This window comes from Salminus brasiliensis, chromosome 4 (genome assembly GCF_030463535.1).
Source record: "Salminus brasiliensis chromosome 4, fSalBra1.hap2, whole genome shotgun sequence".
Lineage (NCBI taxonomy): Eukaryota > Metazoa > Chordata > Actinopteri > Characiformes > Bryconidae > Salminus > Salminus brasiliensis.
The window spans coordinates 13,689,040-13,707,050 of record NC_132881.1 but is presented as its reverse complement, the minus strand read 5'-3'; positions in this window follow the sequence as shown (position 1 = coordinate 13,707,050).

Genomic DNA, 18,011 nt, shown 5'->3' with positions numbered 1-18,011 from the left:
AGGTGAAGCCTTTCTCTGTGATAGAGGACCGGACATCATACCCAATTTCATCACTTTAACTGGTGGTACTATTTCCACATATTTCTCAGACTAGGAGAAGCTGCATTTTCAAACACTAGTAAATGAAACTTCACAGAAATTAATCGGGCTTTCTTTCTAATGAGCTAAAAAAACACAGTCACTTAAAATCCAAGCACATTTGAGTTTGAGAACCTTGAGTTTGGAAAGCTCAGTCAACTTAGTTTGATATTGGATCATTAGATATTCACTTTGCCCCTCCTCTCACTCACAAACAAATCCCTTAAAACCTCAAACATGACTTAAAAAAAACGATGGAGAACAGAGAAACTACACTCATTATATTTCCTCAACATTTCCAGTCTTTCCATTTGGACAAGGATATTTAATCAGAATAGCCAGAATTCCTGCAACAGGTGCTGTTGATGGTAAAAGACAAAATGTGCGGAAATCAAAAACTCTCAGAGATAAAGAGCTGCTGGTGTTACTTTAAGACAAACAAACCTACTGAAGAACATAGAAGAAATTAAAATCAATGACAAACCTTAACTTCTTCAACAAACAGATTTTTTTTTGCACTTTAGAGGTTCTAAACATGCATGTAGCGCATTTTCATAATGAATAAATCACTACTGTGACACTGCCTATTTTAACCATTTTTAATGTAATATAGTTCCAGTTAAACATCCATAAAGCATATAAATCCAAAATCAGCTGTAGTGTAGATTGACATCTGAAATATACTACTACCCTTAGAATAGCCAGATCACAATTTACAAAACAAGTACTTAAGAGAGCCTGCAGATTTCTTGTGAACTGCTCACTAGTGCTTGAAGGTAGGTAAAATTTTGTCTGTACTCACCCTCTTATTAACGGTACTTACTTGAAGTCCATAGAACCAACCCAAAACATAGGAGTTGGAAAGCTCTCACAAAGTGGTTTGTATTCCAGACATCCTTCTTTCTGTTAACAGTTTATAATCCTGGATGTTTCCTTGTGAAAGGAAAGTCTGAACCATGGAAATCCCTGGTTTGAGTTACTGAGAGTCAATTCAGGAGTGATACATTTGTCTTCTGTGTGTAAGTTTATCCCAATGTCCATAAGAAGAGCAAGTTAGTTGTAAGGACTGCAAATAGAGAAACAAACAAACAGAAAACAAGACAAAAGTGAAGCTTTCTGCAAAAGCACAACAGAACAAAACCTCATGAAGCCACATCTAAACCACCTTGCTGCTTCATAGTTCCCTCCCTTTTGGCTTGTAACCTGACCTACTTCCAATATACTGCCACATAGTGGATGGAGTAGGAATTACCATGAAAAAAGGTCACAACACTGGAGTCAAACGAGTGTCAGCTATGGCTTCAAGTAGGCCTAAGTTTTAGGATTTTTTTTTATGCCAATATAGAAAATAGACAATAGGCAAGTGGTTTAAAGATCCAACCACAACAGGCCCAATGATACCTAAAGAACCAGCACAAGAGACCCAATGATAATGATAATTACAAATCAACACACATAACCAATCATCAAAATTATTGCATTTTCAACTAAAAAAAAAAAAACATTCTGTTAATAGACATCTCATATGAAGACTTTTGTATCCTTTGAAAAGAACAAAATCTGGCATGTGTGACTGTCTCCTATAAATAAATGAACACATTGTAAGGTGAATGCTGTGCCAAGCTCTCACAAAGTGGTTTGTATTCCAGACATCCTTCTTTCTGATAACAGTTTATAATCCTGGGTGTTTCCTTGTGAAAGGAAAGTCTAAACCATGGAAATCCCTGGTTTGAGTTGCTGAGAGTCAATTCAGGAGTGATACATTTGTCTTCTGTGTGTAAAGTTTATCCCAATGTCCATAAGAAGAGCAAGTTAGTTGTAAGGACTGCAAATAGAGAAACAAACAAACAGAAAACAAGACAAAAGTGAAGCTTTCTGCAAAAACAGAACAGCACAAAACCTCATGAATAAAACATACACAAAGCTTGACTGAATATAGAAAGAATTAAATGATAGCAAACTTACAGTGAGTGTTAGAACCTGTAGTTCCACCAGTAAGGATCTTCATTACAGTGAGGCCTGAAGTGAGCCACATCTAAACCACCTTGCTGCTTCATAGTTCCCTCCCTTTTGGCTTGTAACCTGGCCTACTTCCAATATACTGCCACATAGTGGATGGAGTAGGAATTACCATGAAAAAAAAGTCACAACACTGGAGTCACACGAGTGTCAGCTATGGCTTCAAGTAGGCCTAAGTTTTAGGATTTTTTTTTATGTTTTTAAGTTCCAACCACAACAGGCCCAATGAGACCTAAAGAACCAGCACAACAGGCCCAATGATAATGATAATTACAAATCAATACACATAACCAATCATCAAAATTATTGCATTTTCAACTAAAAAAACATTCTGTTAATAGTCATATCTCATATGAAGACTTTTGTATCCTTTGAAAATAACTAAATCTGGCATGTGATAGTGAGATAATGCTTACATCAATCCTGATGCTTTAAATCTCTCCCACATGGTGAGGTATACGGTTTATTTATTTAACAATGGTATCGGATCGGTACTGTGTATCGATCAGTAAGTTTATGTATTGGTATCGATTATGTATGGTGTATCTGTAAATGTAACATATAGGAAACAGCATATGACAGCATTATTGTAAGGCATTTCTGGCAACTTCACTGGTTAATAGAATATGCCTACATTGATAAATCCCCTTAAGTTGCACCCTGATTGGTGAATGTTTATCATGTCAAATGTATGCTTGAATGTGATTGGCTAATACCAACCACAATAATTGACATATCAAGTCCTCTGGTCAGACTATTATAGAACAGGCTAAAGATGCAGCATGTAAAATTGCAGGTTGACTGGATGAATGGTTTCTAAGAATTATGTACTATTGGCCTCGCTTTCTTGTGACAAATGTCCACCTAACTTGACATACCCCCTCAAAATAATGTGCTGAACAGATTTTGTTAAAATGGGCTTGTTCAAAGTCAAAGTGTTCAAAAGGTACAAGTTGACATTATTCATTATAATTATTATTAATTATAAATATTGCAGGTATTTTGCTACCAGATATGTGAGGATTCGTAAAAAAAAAAATCTTGAAGTAGGAAGGATCAAGAAATTACCAAAAAAAAAGAAGAATTTTGTGTGTAGGACACAGATGCTACAGACCAGATGCTTTTGAATAAAAACGCTTAATGCTTTCCTGTAACGCCACCATCAAACCAGTGAATGTCATTTGTCTTGAAGCTGCTGTAACTTCTTTAATGTTTCTGGGATTTACGGCTCTTTATGGCAGGAGTAAACAGACCCAAAGTGTCATTCACAGTGCTGAGGCAAGACTTTCGTAATATGGTATGTGGCAGTGGATGGCATTTTCAGATGATGCAGTGGCCACTTCCTAGTGCCAGATGTTGATTAGGAACTGAACCCCCTTACAAAATGTGCCTCAGCTCTTTACGTATTGGATAGGCTTGACTCTGGGCTTAAGTTTTCTCGCTAATCGGAGGAATCCTGCTTTGTGAAATGCCCCCCATTAGATGAACAGAATTACTGGATACATTTGATTCATTTTGTTGCTCTTGATGTGCAGGTATCCCACCAATGCAGAGTATGTCCAAGTTACCAAAGCTTTAATGGCGAAGAGCTCTTTTCTGAGGGATGATGAGGAGTTATGAACAGTTATGGAAGTTTGTTTAAGAACGATTTTATTATGGTTGATCACAGAAGAGTAGTTGGTGTAATATTGGTATTGGAGAGATTTGAGTAATTCTCTTTTTATGGTTGGGACTGATATTTTGCGTCTTTGATGAGGAAATCATGCGTTGTTGGAGAGGATACTATGTCTGAGGCCCACAATAAGGTGTTGCCTGAAAAACCTGATTTGATGATCGTGAAGGACCTTATGAAAGCCTTTGCATTGGCAGCATGGAGAACTAGCTGAGGGAATGACTATTGAAAAGCTCTTGGAAGATTCTTGGGGGTAAGTGGAATAATGTAATGGGGAAAAACAGCAGAGCCATCAAATGTGATGAACCAACTTTTATAGTCTATTATAAGATATTTCTGACTGTTCTAGGTTCTTTACTCTCCACTACTGCCTTCATCACTACACTTTTTTGCAACATCATAATGAAGCTTATGTGTATTTTAAGGTTAATGCCATCCATCCTGTGATGGTGTACATTGTCACCGCTTCATCTGAAACAGTGCTTGGAGTTTTCCTCTGAAGGACTCCTAGGTGATCTTCAGGAGATGCTCAGCAAAAGTGTAAGCACACCACTTTCATTTCCACCAGCAGACCTACAGAAGACTCTTAAATTCAGTGCTGCTCTCAGAGGTGTACAGGGTCAAGGGGAGGTGCATCAGTGTGTATCTAATATTACACTAAATTATTAAGTATTCCCTTGATGCTATTGGTGTGTGGCAGATGAAGGTGGTGAGAAATTCCCAGCACCTATTTCTCATTTCTATCCAATAGAAATGAGAAATTTATTTCAGTGGACTTTGTTTACCTTACAATTCATAAAGTAATGTGAAGGAAAGGACACTCTCCCTCTCTATGGAGTTCACTTTTTCTGTACTCAAGAGTCTAATACAATGTCTTTAATATTCAGCCTCTAATTCACTCACTATTAAGGGCACAGAAGCCATTCACTTGAATAGAAAAGTGCACACCTATAAAGAGAGAAGGAATCCGTTTGGAAGAAAAACAGACATCTTCACCTCTGGTGTGTAAAGGAGTGATACAGGAGGTCATTCCTGCTGGTACTATTATATTTTTTAGTTCATCTGCTTTTGCCAGGCCTGCTGGCAACTGAACTGTCAGTCAGTGTCCCCGCTGAACCAGGGGGGGACTGGTCCTAAGCTTGAAAGGCATGAAGACATATGCCTTCTTCTGCAGACATGGAAGGCCTGGCTGCTCACAACCATTGGAATGCTAATAAACCTGGCATGAGACGATGGGGAGAATACAGAGATAGAAAATGTCATGACATGAATGTAATAATGGAAATAATGCCATGAAACAAATACCACTGAAATCCTTCACTCGGTAGGGGTCATATCAGTGTCTGTAAAAAACATACAAAGCATGACATCCTGCCCTTCTATTACACAGAAATGAGGACAAATTTAGTTCAAATGAGAGCTGTCTTATGTTCAAACTGGGGCCAGGTTCTGTGCAGTAACTGCATCCATACGTTTGCATTCCTGAATTGACAGTCCTTCGTAGTGCTCATGTCAGTCATTTTTACACAAATAACACGTATGTGACAGAAGAGATTCAAAATAATCTTATTAGTTTAAATTAAAACCTATGTCTAGCTTAGACCTCAGCCTAGACAAGCCACTGACCATTGTAATAAATCGAATAAAATAGGACTATAATAAATGTAAAACAGAAGAGGCAGCGAGCTAGATGATGGGGGCTGTTAATGTTTTAATAGAACTAATTACACTCATTTATCCAGACATTACATGCTGCAAAATGCATTTTACATGAGACACCCACACATTGCTGGACCCCCTGACAGATATCTCCATTATGCGCACATGCACTCTTTCTCTAATGTTGTTGAACTGTGCAGGTTTAGGGTGAAGTGGTGTAAGGTGATTGAGTTTGGAAAAAAGTTGAGTCTACTGGCCTCCAAGTGGGTTGTCCTCACAACTGCACAACTATACGCTTTGACTTTGGCTATGTTTTATACTTTAGTTGGAGAAGCGGGCAGGGAAGAGGAGGAGTACTCAGTACAGCTGGTTATTCTAGTGGTCTACAGCTTTGTCTGACGTCACCACACCAAGGACTGGTACAGAGATATTCAGTTTCCCTGAATGGCTTTGTAGCATATTTCTGTTATAGAGGACCCTAACCCTCATATATAGGTATTGCAGTTACAGTTATTGCCACAGTCATAGCCACAGTTACTGTCACAGTTAATGTTACTGTGTGATGGTAACAGTAATCCACGGATGAGGTCGTTTACAGTTGCAGTATTACTGCATAGTACTAAGTACTTAATGCAGAACTGCTGTAACACACAGTATTGTGCAAAAGATGACTAGAGCAGAACAGGCAGTGATGGAAATGCAGTGCAGGTGATATACAGATATCCAATGATGCTGAGTAACAGATTAATTTGATGGATTGGAGTGTAGATTTGTACAATCTGATGGCTATAGGAAGAAATTACCTGTCAAAGTGTTTTTCCTGCAGCGAGGTCTGCTGCCCATTGTGTGCTCTCTGTCCCTGTAGTGTTTTGTGGACTGGGTGAGAGTTCTTCATGATCACGGACACCTTTGCAAACATCCCATTACCCTCTCCAGCACCATCTCCACTGTGTCCAGTTTAGCCCCCAGGACTGAGTCGATCAGTCTAATGATCTTGTTCAGTCTGTTTGGGTCTTTTGTTGTAGTACTGCTGCCCAGCACACAATGGCACAGAAAAATGTTACTTGGCACCACAGATTTGTAGAAAGTTCATAGCAGCTAGGTTGTCACACCAAAGAACCTCAGTCTTCAAAAAGTAGCGCTGGCTTTGGCCCTTCTTGTACAGCTTGTCCATGTTCACTTCCCATTCCAACTTGTCCCACAGATGAACACCCAAATATAATCCAAGATTAAGCTTAATCCCTGAGCAGGAAATCGGCCCCTGTAGTTTTATGGTTCTTTCATAAGAGTCTGGAATTTCATCTTCATACTGGATTTATAATCACTGTATGCTTTTTATCATCACCTACATTTGTATAAAACTAATTATAACTATAATGATTCTGATCTGTTTTTTGGGGGGTATTTTCATCTTGGTAAATTTCTTAAGCTTTCTTAGAAGAGTATTAATTGGCACTGTTTTTCTCTTTGCATTTTGTTGTACCGTAGACTAAATGTTTGTGTTAGATTATCTGTCATTCAGTCTTCTGTTTTCACATTTTATATTAAATCATTTACAAAATTCAGGCAAGTGACATGCAGTGATTTGGCACAGTGGCACTCAGATTTATGTGGCCACTTTTGTAAATGTTGTAAAACACCTTTATATTAGATTGCTACATAATGATTACAGATTGTTTATTATTGTTTATATATGTTTTGTGAGAAGACCTGAATTGTGGGTGATTTTGGGTGAAACTAGAGAAAATGGAATCAGATAGAGTGGTCATTCAGAATACAGACGCTCAACAAAGAAGCCACTTATGAGCAGCACTAAGCCTCAGGCTTCACCTTTTGGAAGATCACTCAATGGTGTTGGTTGCTTTACTACGGACGACTCAACTGATGACTTGCCTAACTGTGCAGAGGCAAAGGAGGCCGGAGGTATATTAAGTATGTGTAAGCTTTTACCTGAGACACTGAAATGATTTACACTGGGAGACATGAACAGCAAGCAAGCTTTGAGCAGAAACTTAATTAATCCACATTATTTCCTGTTAATGAAGTTTTTCTAGAAAAGTCCAACTGTGTATCTAATTCCAACATTTCTTTCTGTGTTATTTTTGCAGATTCTGCAGATGTATGTTTTAAAATGGTGGATATTCTACTATAACCAAATTACAGAGGAGTAAAGGAGGTCAGATGTTGAAACTGAGGATGTTCAGTAGTTCTGCATTTATCTGGGGTTGCTGAAATGACTAACACTCGTTTCTGTCTGTGTTTGTGTGTAGGGAAAAGGGAAAAAGGGAAGATGGCACTTCAGTCAGGTTTGGCTGTTTTGATATGTGCTTAATAACAACATTCACTTCCTTTCTCGCTAGTTTATTACCAGGCTTCTGCAAAACACACCCTAATTACTATTATTTTATGATATGATAATATTATTTTACCTCATTCACATCAAATCCTTTTTTTTTTTTTTTTTTTAGAATATGCAATGATATTACAGTCATTTGCATCAATGTTGTTTTTTAAGTAGGAATAGTAGTATTTAAATACCAAGTAGTTAACTTGGTATTTACAGTATCATGCATAAGCATTAGGCACTTGAAAATATAACACATAATTTAACAAAACAATCAAGCACCTCACCTCACTAAAAACTATCTGATATTCTGGATGCATCATATATAAATCACCCTGTAAAACACAACTAGCACAAATAAATCCTAGTTAAGGGCTTTTAAAAGTAGGATCCAGTATAGAATCAGGTGAATATGTTATTCATTAAGTATGCATTATTATGGCCCTTTTAGGGAGGATCGTCTGTAGATCGGTTCAGGAATTGATCCTATATAAAGTGAAGTGCATTACAATAGAGTCTTAGGTTCTCACTCTGTGTGGCCAGGCCACACAGAGTACACCAGCCTGGTCCCTCAAAGCCCTGCAGGTTCTTGTAAGATGTTTCCACTGTTGTCTCATTTCTTCCACAAGGAACAAGCCTCTTCCTTGATAAGTCTCTCCAGCTGCATCACCTTGTCAAAAACATTCTTCTTCATGTCTAAGTGTTTCAGAGGATATAGGTAGGACTAGCTCGTATTGGGTTTCACAGTAAACAGGATGGTGCATCGGTAAGGACACAGGAATAAAGACGAGGGAACATAATTTCTTCTTATTAAACTGTATTGTAATCCAATAGTACTTTGCAGTACAACTTGACATTCAGCATTGCTCACAGTCTGAAATAACAAATAAAAAAAAAACATCAAATCATATTCGAACAAATATTCTAAACTGCTGAATCAGACAAGAAATGATCACTTAATAAATAATAAGTATTAACATTCAGTTCTAGCAGGAACAGTATTTAAGGGACATTATGTTCTAGAGAATATGCACACGGTTACATATAGAGCTTCCCTATATGTTTGGCGAACATGAGAAGTGCACTACTATGTCCTCAGGCGGAAGCCATTTTCTGCACAGAACAAGAACTTTACTGCAGCTCGAACGACTTTCTTTCTCTCTTTATTCTTTAACATGGAGTTAATTCTCACAAGAAACAAACTTGAACAGCCAACTAGCTGGCACTTACTTGTCATCAACTCAGTGCATGGATATCCCCAGCTGAACTGAATTGGTTGGCAGGGGAGTGTAATTGAACTGAAAGGTGATGCACACAGCATCAGAGCTTCTGCTTCTCTCTCTCACTCCACACGTCATTTCCAGTTCTCCTGCAGTGTGAGTGTTAATAATTTGACATCTGATGTTAGTGCTGCAGCTTTCTGTCCTGACTACACAGGCAACGCGTGACTGGTTTTACATTGTGGAGGAAGGAAAGGAGAAGCACTGTGACAGTTAATCAGAGAAGTCGGGCATTCAGTCACTTCTCCTGACTCTGTGGAACAGGGTCACTCTGTGAGGTTGAAAGCACAATTTAGTGCAAGTGGGCAAAAAAGGGGGTAAAAATGTCTGGTCTAATGATCTTCATGGTCAGAATCTGCACATTTCTATGGTCTGAAACTAATGAAAAGCAGAGACCTCTTTCCTTTGAAAGTCTGAGTTTAATGAGTTCAAATGAAGAGTCACGAAAATGGTCCATGTCAAAATTAACATACCAGAATCCCAAGTCATAACGTCAGCGAATACAAAAGTAATCGTAGCATACATCAGACACAGCAGTGCTGCTAGAGTTTTTAAACATTGTGTCCACTCACTGTCCACTCGTTTAGACACTCCTTGGTTGGTAGGTGTGTACAATTACAAGCAAACGTCTCCAAAGCAGAATGACAAGCTCGGTTTGTCTACAGAGTGAACAGTGAAAACTCCAACAGCATTTCTGTGTCTGATTCAGTCACACCAGTGCAATAAACTGGTACTATCTGGGTGGTGGATTATTCTCAGCACTGCAGTAACACTGACAGGGTGGTGGCATGTTAGTGTGTGTTGCACCAGTGCGAGTGAGTCAGACACACAGCAGTGCTGCTGGAGTTTTTTTAACAGCTCAGTGTCACTGAAAATAGTCCACCAATCACAAATATCCAGCCAACAGCGTCCTGTGACCAACTAACTCTCTTAGCTTACATTACAAATCAGACTTGCTCATGCTAGTTTCTTCAGTACAACTTCTGGAAATTATAGTCTTGTGGAGGTCCTGAATACTAAAGAAAAAGGTAAAGGTGTGCTGGCAAAGTACACAGGGAAAAAGATGGATTACAGTATGTAACTGTACAACAACCAAGACCTATATGGTCAGTGGAACTGATCAAATGGAAAACATGCAGAAACAATGAGGTGGTTTTATTGAACATGCTCACTAGAGTATAAACACAGTATAAAAATTTTGTAAGGGTTTAAGTGTACGATGTGGAAGGGGCACTTTGCTCCATGTAAAAATGTATTTGAACTGGAAATTACCTAAATTACCTACAACTTAATGTTATTGTCACAGATTTCACATTTAAAAATTAATTCCACAAGTTCATGATGTCTGGGAGGCAACCTGAACATGGCTACTTACCAGTTACTCGATATAGATTCCCCCCTTTTTTGCTGCATGCCCAAGAATAGGCCTTCAATCACATGTTGCAACCCCACTGGATCATCTGATCTGGGGTCATGTGGAGCTGTAAAGAATATTTGTCAGGTTAAGGTGGTTGACATTAAAAGTAAATCTAACATATTGAGATAAAGACAAAACAGTAAATGACTAAACAACATGGGATGTAAAATTAAAAGACGACACCCATAAATGTTTTGCCAAGAAAATCTGAGAATCTATCTACAGTTTGCTCTTTTTTAGTTTTATGGTGACTTATAAGTATTCCAACATTTTGATAGAGAAAGTCACATCACTTATGCAATGAGAAAGCAATTATACAAATAATTTTAAGTTTAGTATAAGTATAAGTTTGTTTGCCATGGTCACTCTATCAGTTAAAAGGGCAGGTGTTAAAATATACTTGTAAAAAACAGCAAGATGATCCCCCCCTCCTGACATGCAATGTGATCCCCGTAATGATGAAGGAACTGATAAATGTGCTGTTTCACCAGGGCTTAGTCAACAAATATGATCAATGAAAAGTAGGGTAAAAAAGCACAATACATGAGCACTGTAAGTAAAGGTTCACTTCCCAGCCTTACTCATGTATTTTGTAGTTAGAGCCACTCGTGACAAAAAGCTGTTAAATATGGTAGTGCCTGGCCCTGTTTGGTTTCTGCCACCCCGCTGCACCTACAGCATTTATATCAGATGTCAAGAATACAAATTTGAAGTTTAAAAACACCACCAATATGGTAAAATACTTAACTGTGTGTTCGACAACACACAATTACCTCACATTTTGTAGAACGCCCCTTTGCATGCAGAAAAGTCTAAGTCAAGTTTTGTATTTCTGGGAATGTCTGAGCCGGCTTCTGCAGATAGGGCCAATATCCACACATTATATCAGTGCAGAAGAACTTTCCATTTGTTTTTGTGGCCAGTTCTTCTTGCAAAAATGGAGGATTGGCAAATATCTCCCCAATATATGTTCAGACCCTTAAGCAAACTGCCACCTCCAGGACCTCTTCATTACATATGATGTGTGTCTTTTTAGAGGTCTCTCTGGCTGCAGCCCATGTTGATGTCCCTCAGATTTCTTTTCCATGTACCTGTAACACAATGTCACTGTCAAATATATACAAAAAGTAAATCCTGCTTCACTATGTACAGTCTAAAGTGTTTTGACAAATATCTTACTGGCTTGGCCTTCTTACGAATACACTCAACAAATGTTGCTACATCTTTATCACTGGCCAAAAAAATGCCATCAAAAAATGTCTGTTCCTCTAAAGAAAACATTAAAGATAATAGAGATACTCCCTAGAGATTCTGACAGTTTACAGTTATCAATAATAACATAACTCTTTGTTTTGCTGAAAAGATGTAGTTTTCGGTTTCCATCGACAGACACAGCATCTGTATCTAGGGTGATAACTGGGCAAGAGAAGTGGTCAATGCTACAGAATTTTTCTTTTTCATGATGACAATATGTTCATTCAAGGAAAGCTTTTTGGAAGATACACAAATCGCCACAAATGTTCCCATTCTGGAATTAGGAAAATACTGAATAACAGTGGCATTCTAATTACAGGCCTGCAGAAATAAGGACAAGTGGCTTTTCAACAGCCTCACCCTTCCAAATTGTTGTAAACAACATTTTAGGTGTGAAAAATACATACCAATAACTTGGTGTGCATTACATCTGCAAAGCATTGTTCATTCGCTGAAGCTTCAGATGTTCTTGCTGGAATTTCAGATGTTCTTGCTGGAATTTCTGGAATTATTTTTTTAAAAATACATTTTCATACATACACAGAACATGCAAATCAACATGACGTATGTTTCCTCATAGAGGATTGGAAGCTGAACCATTTTTTGTTATTGTTCAGCAACTCATGAAAATGTATTTTACAAAATGACCTGTAAAGGAGGGACAAGGCACTGGTGACCCCTGTGTCCATCAGGGGGGTCAATGTGGACACTGTGGAGAACTACAAATATCTAGGAGTTGACATTGACAACTAACTAGACTGGGCTAAGAAGACTGACGCCCTCTACAGGAAGGACCAAAGTCGTCTCTATTTTCTAAGGTCCTTCAATAACTGCCAGACTATGCTCAGGATCTTCTATGAGTCTGTGGTGGCAAGTGCAAGTGCATGCTGGGACAGGCTGAGAGTGGCAGACACCAACAGACTAAACAAACTGATCCAAAAGGCCAGTGATGATGTGGGTGTGGAGGTAGACTCACTGAGGCAGTGTCAGAGGGGAGGATGCTGTATAAGCTGCATGCCATTACGGATAATGGCTCCCACTCACAGGAGCACATTCAGTGCAAGACTCATCACCAAAATGCACCAAAGAGCACCACAGGTCATTCCTACCTGTGACCATCAAACTCTAACTCCTCCCTCAATGTGTGACACTGTGGTTCATCAGAAAAATACTCAAATTATACTGTACATATGTGCAATAATACTGGTAATGCAATTCATTGAAATATGTGCATTAAATCAGTGGTACAATCATTTCAACACATTACACATTATTTCACACATGGTGATTTAGATCAGAAAGGGCTGATTACCCAGACATGGATTGATCATAATCCCAGACACTAACTAGCTTTTTTCCAGTGGTGATCTTCTTTTAGTCAAGGACTAGGTTTAATGCAAGTCTGGGAAACCAGCTCAGATAGTTCTAACATTCAGATGATTAACCTCAAATAATCAAATTAGCCCATTTTCACAAAACCCATCATTAACTCACCTGTCCACGTGTCGACCTGGTCCCTGCAAGAGGCAGAGAAAGATAATGAGAATCAATGATGAATAGATGTTCAAAGCTGTAAAAAAGAGAAAGATCATAATTACACACAATTAGATCCAGTATGAAATCAGTTAGTACAGCATACGAGATCTCTAGCCAGCACATCGTGACAACCACAAAAAAACACCAGCTGCTTTATCTAGCAAGCGCTCCTCATTAGCCACCTAGCGCTAGCTAGCTAATGTACGAGCTCAGCTGACACCTCACTCTACACTAATGAATGAGCAGACAGTGTCTCCCGTTCCCTTATCTTCATATAAGCTTTTGGTCAGAGATATGTTAGAAGAACCTCTGATTTAACCACCAAACTATATGAGAATGTCCACAACTACAGCTCGCTGTGTACCTGATGCTATGTTAGAGGCTGCATTAGCCTAGCCACCTAGCTAGCTGTTACCTACTAGCTAGATAAATCACCCTTAATCAGTAGAAAGTACCCAGTTCCCCTATATCTTAAACCTAAAAAGTGGTCAGAGGTACGTATATCCCATGAGACCAGGCTGATTATTTCACTTATCAATTAAAAACAATAAAGAGTAGATATATACAGGCAGACAGATATATAGATCTATAGATAGATATATTGGCATAACATAAAATCATGAAATGTAATATATAGCAACAGTAAATTACTATTAGGCCCATATTTGAAGACAGATTTTGGATTACTGAAAGAACCCTGTTGATGACAGGAGTGATTTTAATGTGTTCAGGTGTTGGTGCAGGTGTGTATACATGAGTAAACTCAGGTGAGCACCAGTTCACAAATGCATCTTTCAAAAGTCAGAGAAACAGCTGCTGCTGGAACTTTAGAACTGTGTCTTTATGATGTAAGAATGTTCTATTATCAATCATTCCATTAAACTCCCAGTCGCTCCTCTGATCCTCCAGCTGCAGACATGTAACCAGCACCCTCTCCACACATCAGGACAGCAAATGTAGGACAAACAGTCTTTTCATTATTCCTGCCCGCCGTGGCAGTGTGCTTTAGCCTTGAGGTTGCTGAACTGACTGGGTTTTTAAAGTCTGCTGCTGATGTGTGTTTTAATTTTAACTGGGTAAAAGTTGTAATGTTGAGAAGCTGATGATGTTTTTGGGATGGTGGACAGACTATTAAGGTTTGCAAGTGGTGAAGAATTTAATCTATTGATCTATGTAGGATTAGACAGGTAGAAAAATGGATAAGTAAAAAACAGTTACAAATAAAGATAAGACAGACAGAAGAAGTAAACATACAGACTAAAATGTACATAGATAGATAAAAAAAGAGAGAGAGAGACAGCTGAACTACAGATGGACTAAAGATGCTTGAAATAAAAAAGAGAAACATCCTGACTGTTCTACAATTCATTTAATACAGTAATTTATCTAACTGTCCTAAAAATTCTCCAAATGGATAAAAAAAAATGACGAGTTAACAGATACATAGCTAGCTAGATAGATAAATAGACAGATAAATAGTTAGAAAGATGAATGTTTCAGAGTTTTCTACTCTCAGTATAAGAGGTAAGGGCTAATTTAATTTTAAAAATTCTTAATATTTTTCCATTTACATGATAAACAGCATTATCTGATTTCTTTTTTTTTCATTACAGGAACCTGTGTTTGAAATCAAACAAAGAAAAATAACCTGTCCTACAAATTCTCCAAATGGATAAAAAAAAAGAAAAAAAAACAAATGACAGGTTTATAGACACATAGCTAGCTAAATTGACAGACAAATAGTTAGATAGATGAATTTCTCTGAGTTTTCTACTCTCAGTATAAGAGGTAAGGGGTCATTTAATTATATTAATTCTTTATATTTTTCCATTTACATGATATACAGCATTATCTGATTTCTTTTTTCTTTACAGGAACCTGTGTTTGAAATGAAACAAAGACAAACAACCTGACTGTCCTACAAATTCTACAAATGGATAAAAAAAAAGAAAAAAAAAAGAAAAAAAAAACAAATGACGGGTTTATAGACACATAGCTAGCTAGCTAGATAAATGGACAGATAAATAGTTAGATAGATGAATTTCTCCGAGTTTTCTACTCTCAGTATAAGAGGTAAGGGGTAATTTAATTTAAATAACCCTTAATATTTTTCTATTTACATGATAAACAGCATTAACTGATTCCCTCTTTTTTATTACAGGAACCTGTGTTTGAAATGAAACAACAACAAACACCCTAACCGTCCTACAACTTCACCAACTGGATAAAAACAACGACGGGTTAATTGAAACATAGCTAGCTAGATAAACAGTCAGATAGATGAATTTCTTCGAGTTTTGTGCTCTCAGTATAAGAGGTAAGTGATCATTCAATTTAAATAATCCTTATTATTTTTCTATTTGCATGATAAACAGCATTATCTGATTTCTGTTGTTCATTACAGGAACCTGTGTTTGAAATGAAACAAAGACAAACACCCTGTTTGTCCAATAATTTCACCAACTAGATAAAAACAATGACTGGTTAAAATACACATAGCTAGCTAGCTAGATAAATTGACAGATAGTCAGCCGAATTTTGTGCTCTCAGTATAAGAGGTAAGACATCATTCAATTTAAATAATCCTTATTATTTTTCTATTTACATGATAAACAGCATTATCTGATTTCTTTTTTCTTTACAGGAACCTGTGTTTGAAATGAAACAAAGACAAACAACCTGACTGTTCTACAAATTCTCCAAATGGATAAAAAAAAAAAAATGACGGGTTTATAGACACATAGCTAGCTAGCTAGATAAATTGACAGATAAATAGTTAGATAGATGAATTTCTCCAGATTTTGTGCTCTCAGTATAAGAGGTAAGGGGTCATTTAATTCAAGTTATTCTTTATATTTTTCAATTTGCATAATAAACAACATTATCTCATCTCCTTTTTTCATTACAGGAACCTGTGTTTGAAATGAAACAAAGACAAACACCCTAATTGTCCTACAAATTCTCCAACTGGATAAAAAAATTGACGGGTTAAAAGACACATAGCTAGCTAGCTAGACAAATTATCAGATAAATAGTTCGATAGATGAATTTCTCTGAATTCTGATTCCTTTATTCTGAATTCCCGAATTCTGATTCCTGAATTTCTCTGAATTCTGACTGTCCAATATTTGATTCCTTTATTTTTCATTACAGGAACCGGTGTTTGAAATGAAACAAAGACAAACACCCTGACTGCCCAATAATTTCACCAACTAGATAAAAACAATGATGGGTTAATTGAAACATAGCTAGCTTGATAAATACACAGATAAATAGTTAAAATAGATGAAATTCTCTGAGTTTTCTGCTCTCAGTATAAGAGGTAAGAGGTAACTGAATTAAATAAATTCTCATTTTCTTTCTATTTACATGATAAACAGCATTATCTGATTTCTTTTTTTCATTATAGGAACCCGTGTTTGAAATGAAGACAAACACCCTAATTGTCCTACAAATTCTCCAAATGGATAAAAATTAAAAAGCTGTGTTAAAAGACACAGCTAGCTAGCTAGATAAATAGACAGATAAACAGTTAGATGAAATTTTCTGAGTTTTCTGCTCTCAGTATAAGAGACCAGGTCAATTGGGTCAGGCTAAAACACACAGCAGATTTGCAAGTCAATTTTACTGGCCAAGTCAGCTGCTAGATATAGCTGAATTTTGTAATGTCTGTCCAGAGTGTCAGTTAACAGCATCTGAGAAAAAGTCAGACAGGGTGCCATTAATAAGTCTGACAGTTATTGACATGCCATTTTCACGGATTGCCATGGATATAATACGCCCTTTACCAAGAGGCCGGGGAGGAAATCGACATATTTTAGTAATCTGGGTCTATGCTACCCGGAAGCATTTGCTCTGAGAAAGACTGAAAAGCTAAACATCCTGTCCTACGTTCTCAAGATGAGGGACAAGCTGAGGGAGCTGAAGGAAAGGATACCAGCTGGGCTGTTTAAAGAACAACCAGCACATTATCTGGTACTGGTATCTGGTATCGGTCACTGGTAGCTGACTCATCACCAGCCCATACACAGTAGAGACTTGTGACTATGTGACATGTTAACTACCTGGTGATTCTGGGGGAATGAGGGCGCTGCAATTTCACCAACTGGATAAAAACAATGACGGGTGGATAGACACATAGCTAGCTAGCTAGATTAATAGATAGATAGTTGGATAGATGAATTCCTCTGAATTTTCTGCTCTTAGTATAAGAGGCAAGGGGTCATTTAATTCAAATAATTCTTTACATTTTTCTATTTAAACAATAAACAGCATTTTCTGCTTTTCTCTTTCATTACAGAAACCTGTTTCTGAAATAAAACAAAGAGAAATGTCCTGACTGTCCTACAATTTCTTCAATTGGATCAAATCTGTCTAGTTAGGTAGATAGACAGATACGTAGCACGCGTAAATGTAACACAGGAGCTACGTTAGCTAACTCAGTGTCTACACCAACCGTTACACCACAACAGGCATTTCTATTGAGGGACAGATCAACCATAGGTTGGGATTCTTCAGGGGTTTGGACCAGTGTTGATATCTCACTAGGTTCTCTAAGGAGAGCTTGGACAGAGATGTGACGGACCAGTGAGTACAGGGTTAAAGATATAATCATATATTTATTCACAGAAATGATGTGACCTTCTTCTTATGTGTGTGTGTGAATAGTTGTGAGTGGCTAATAGGAAAGAAAAAAACATATAAAAATGGAGTAGGAGGTATAAATGAGTTATAAGAGGAAACTGTAGATCA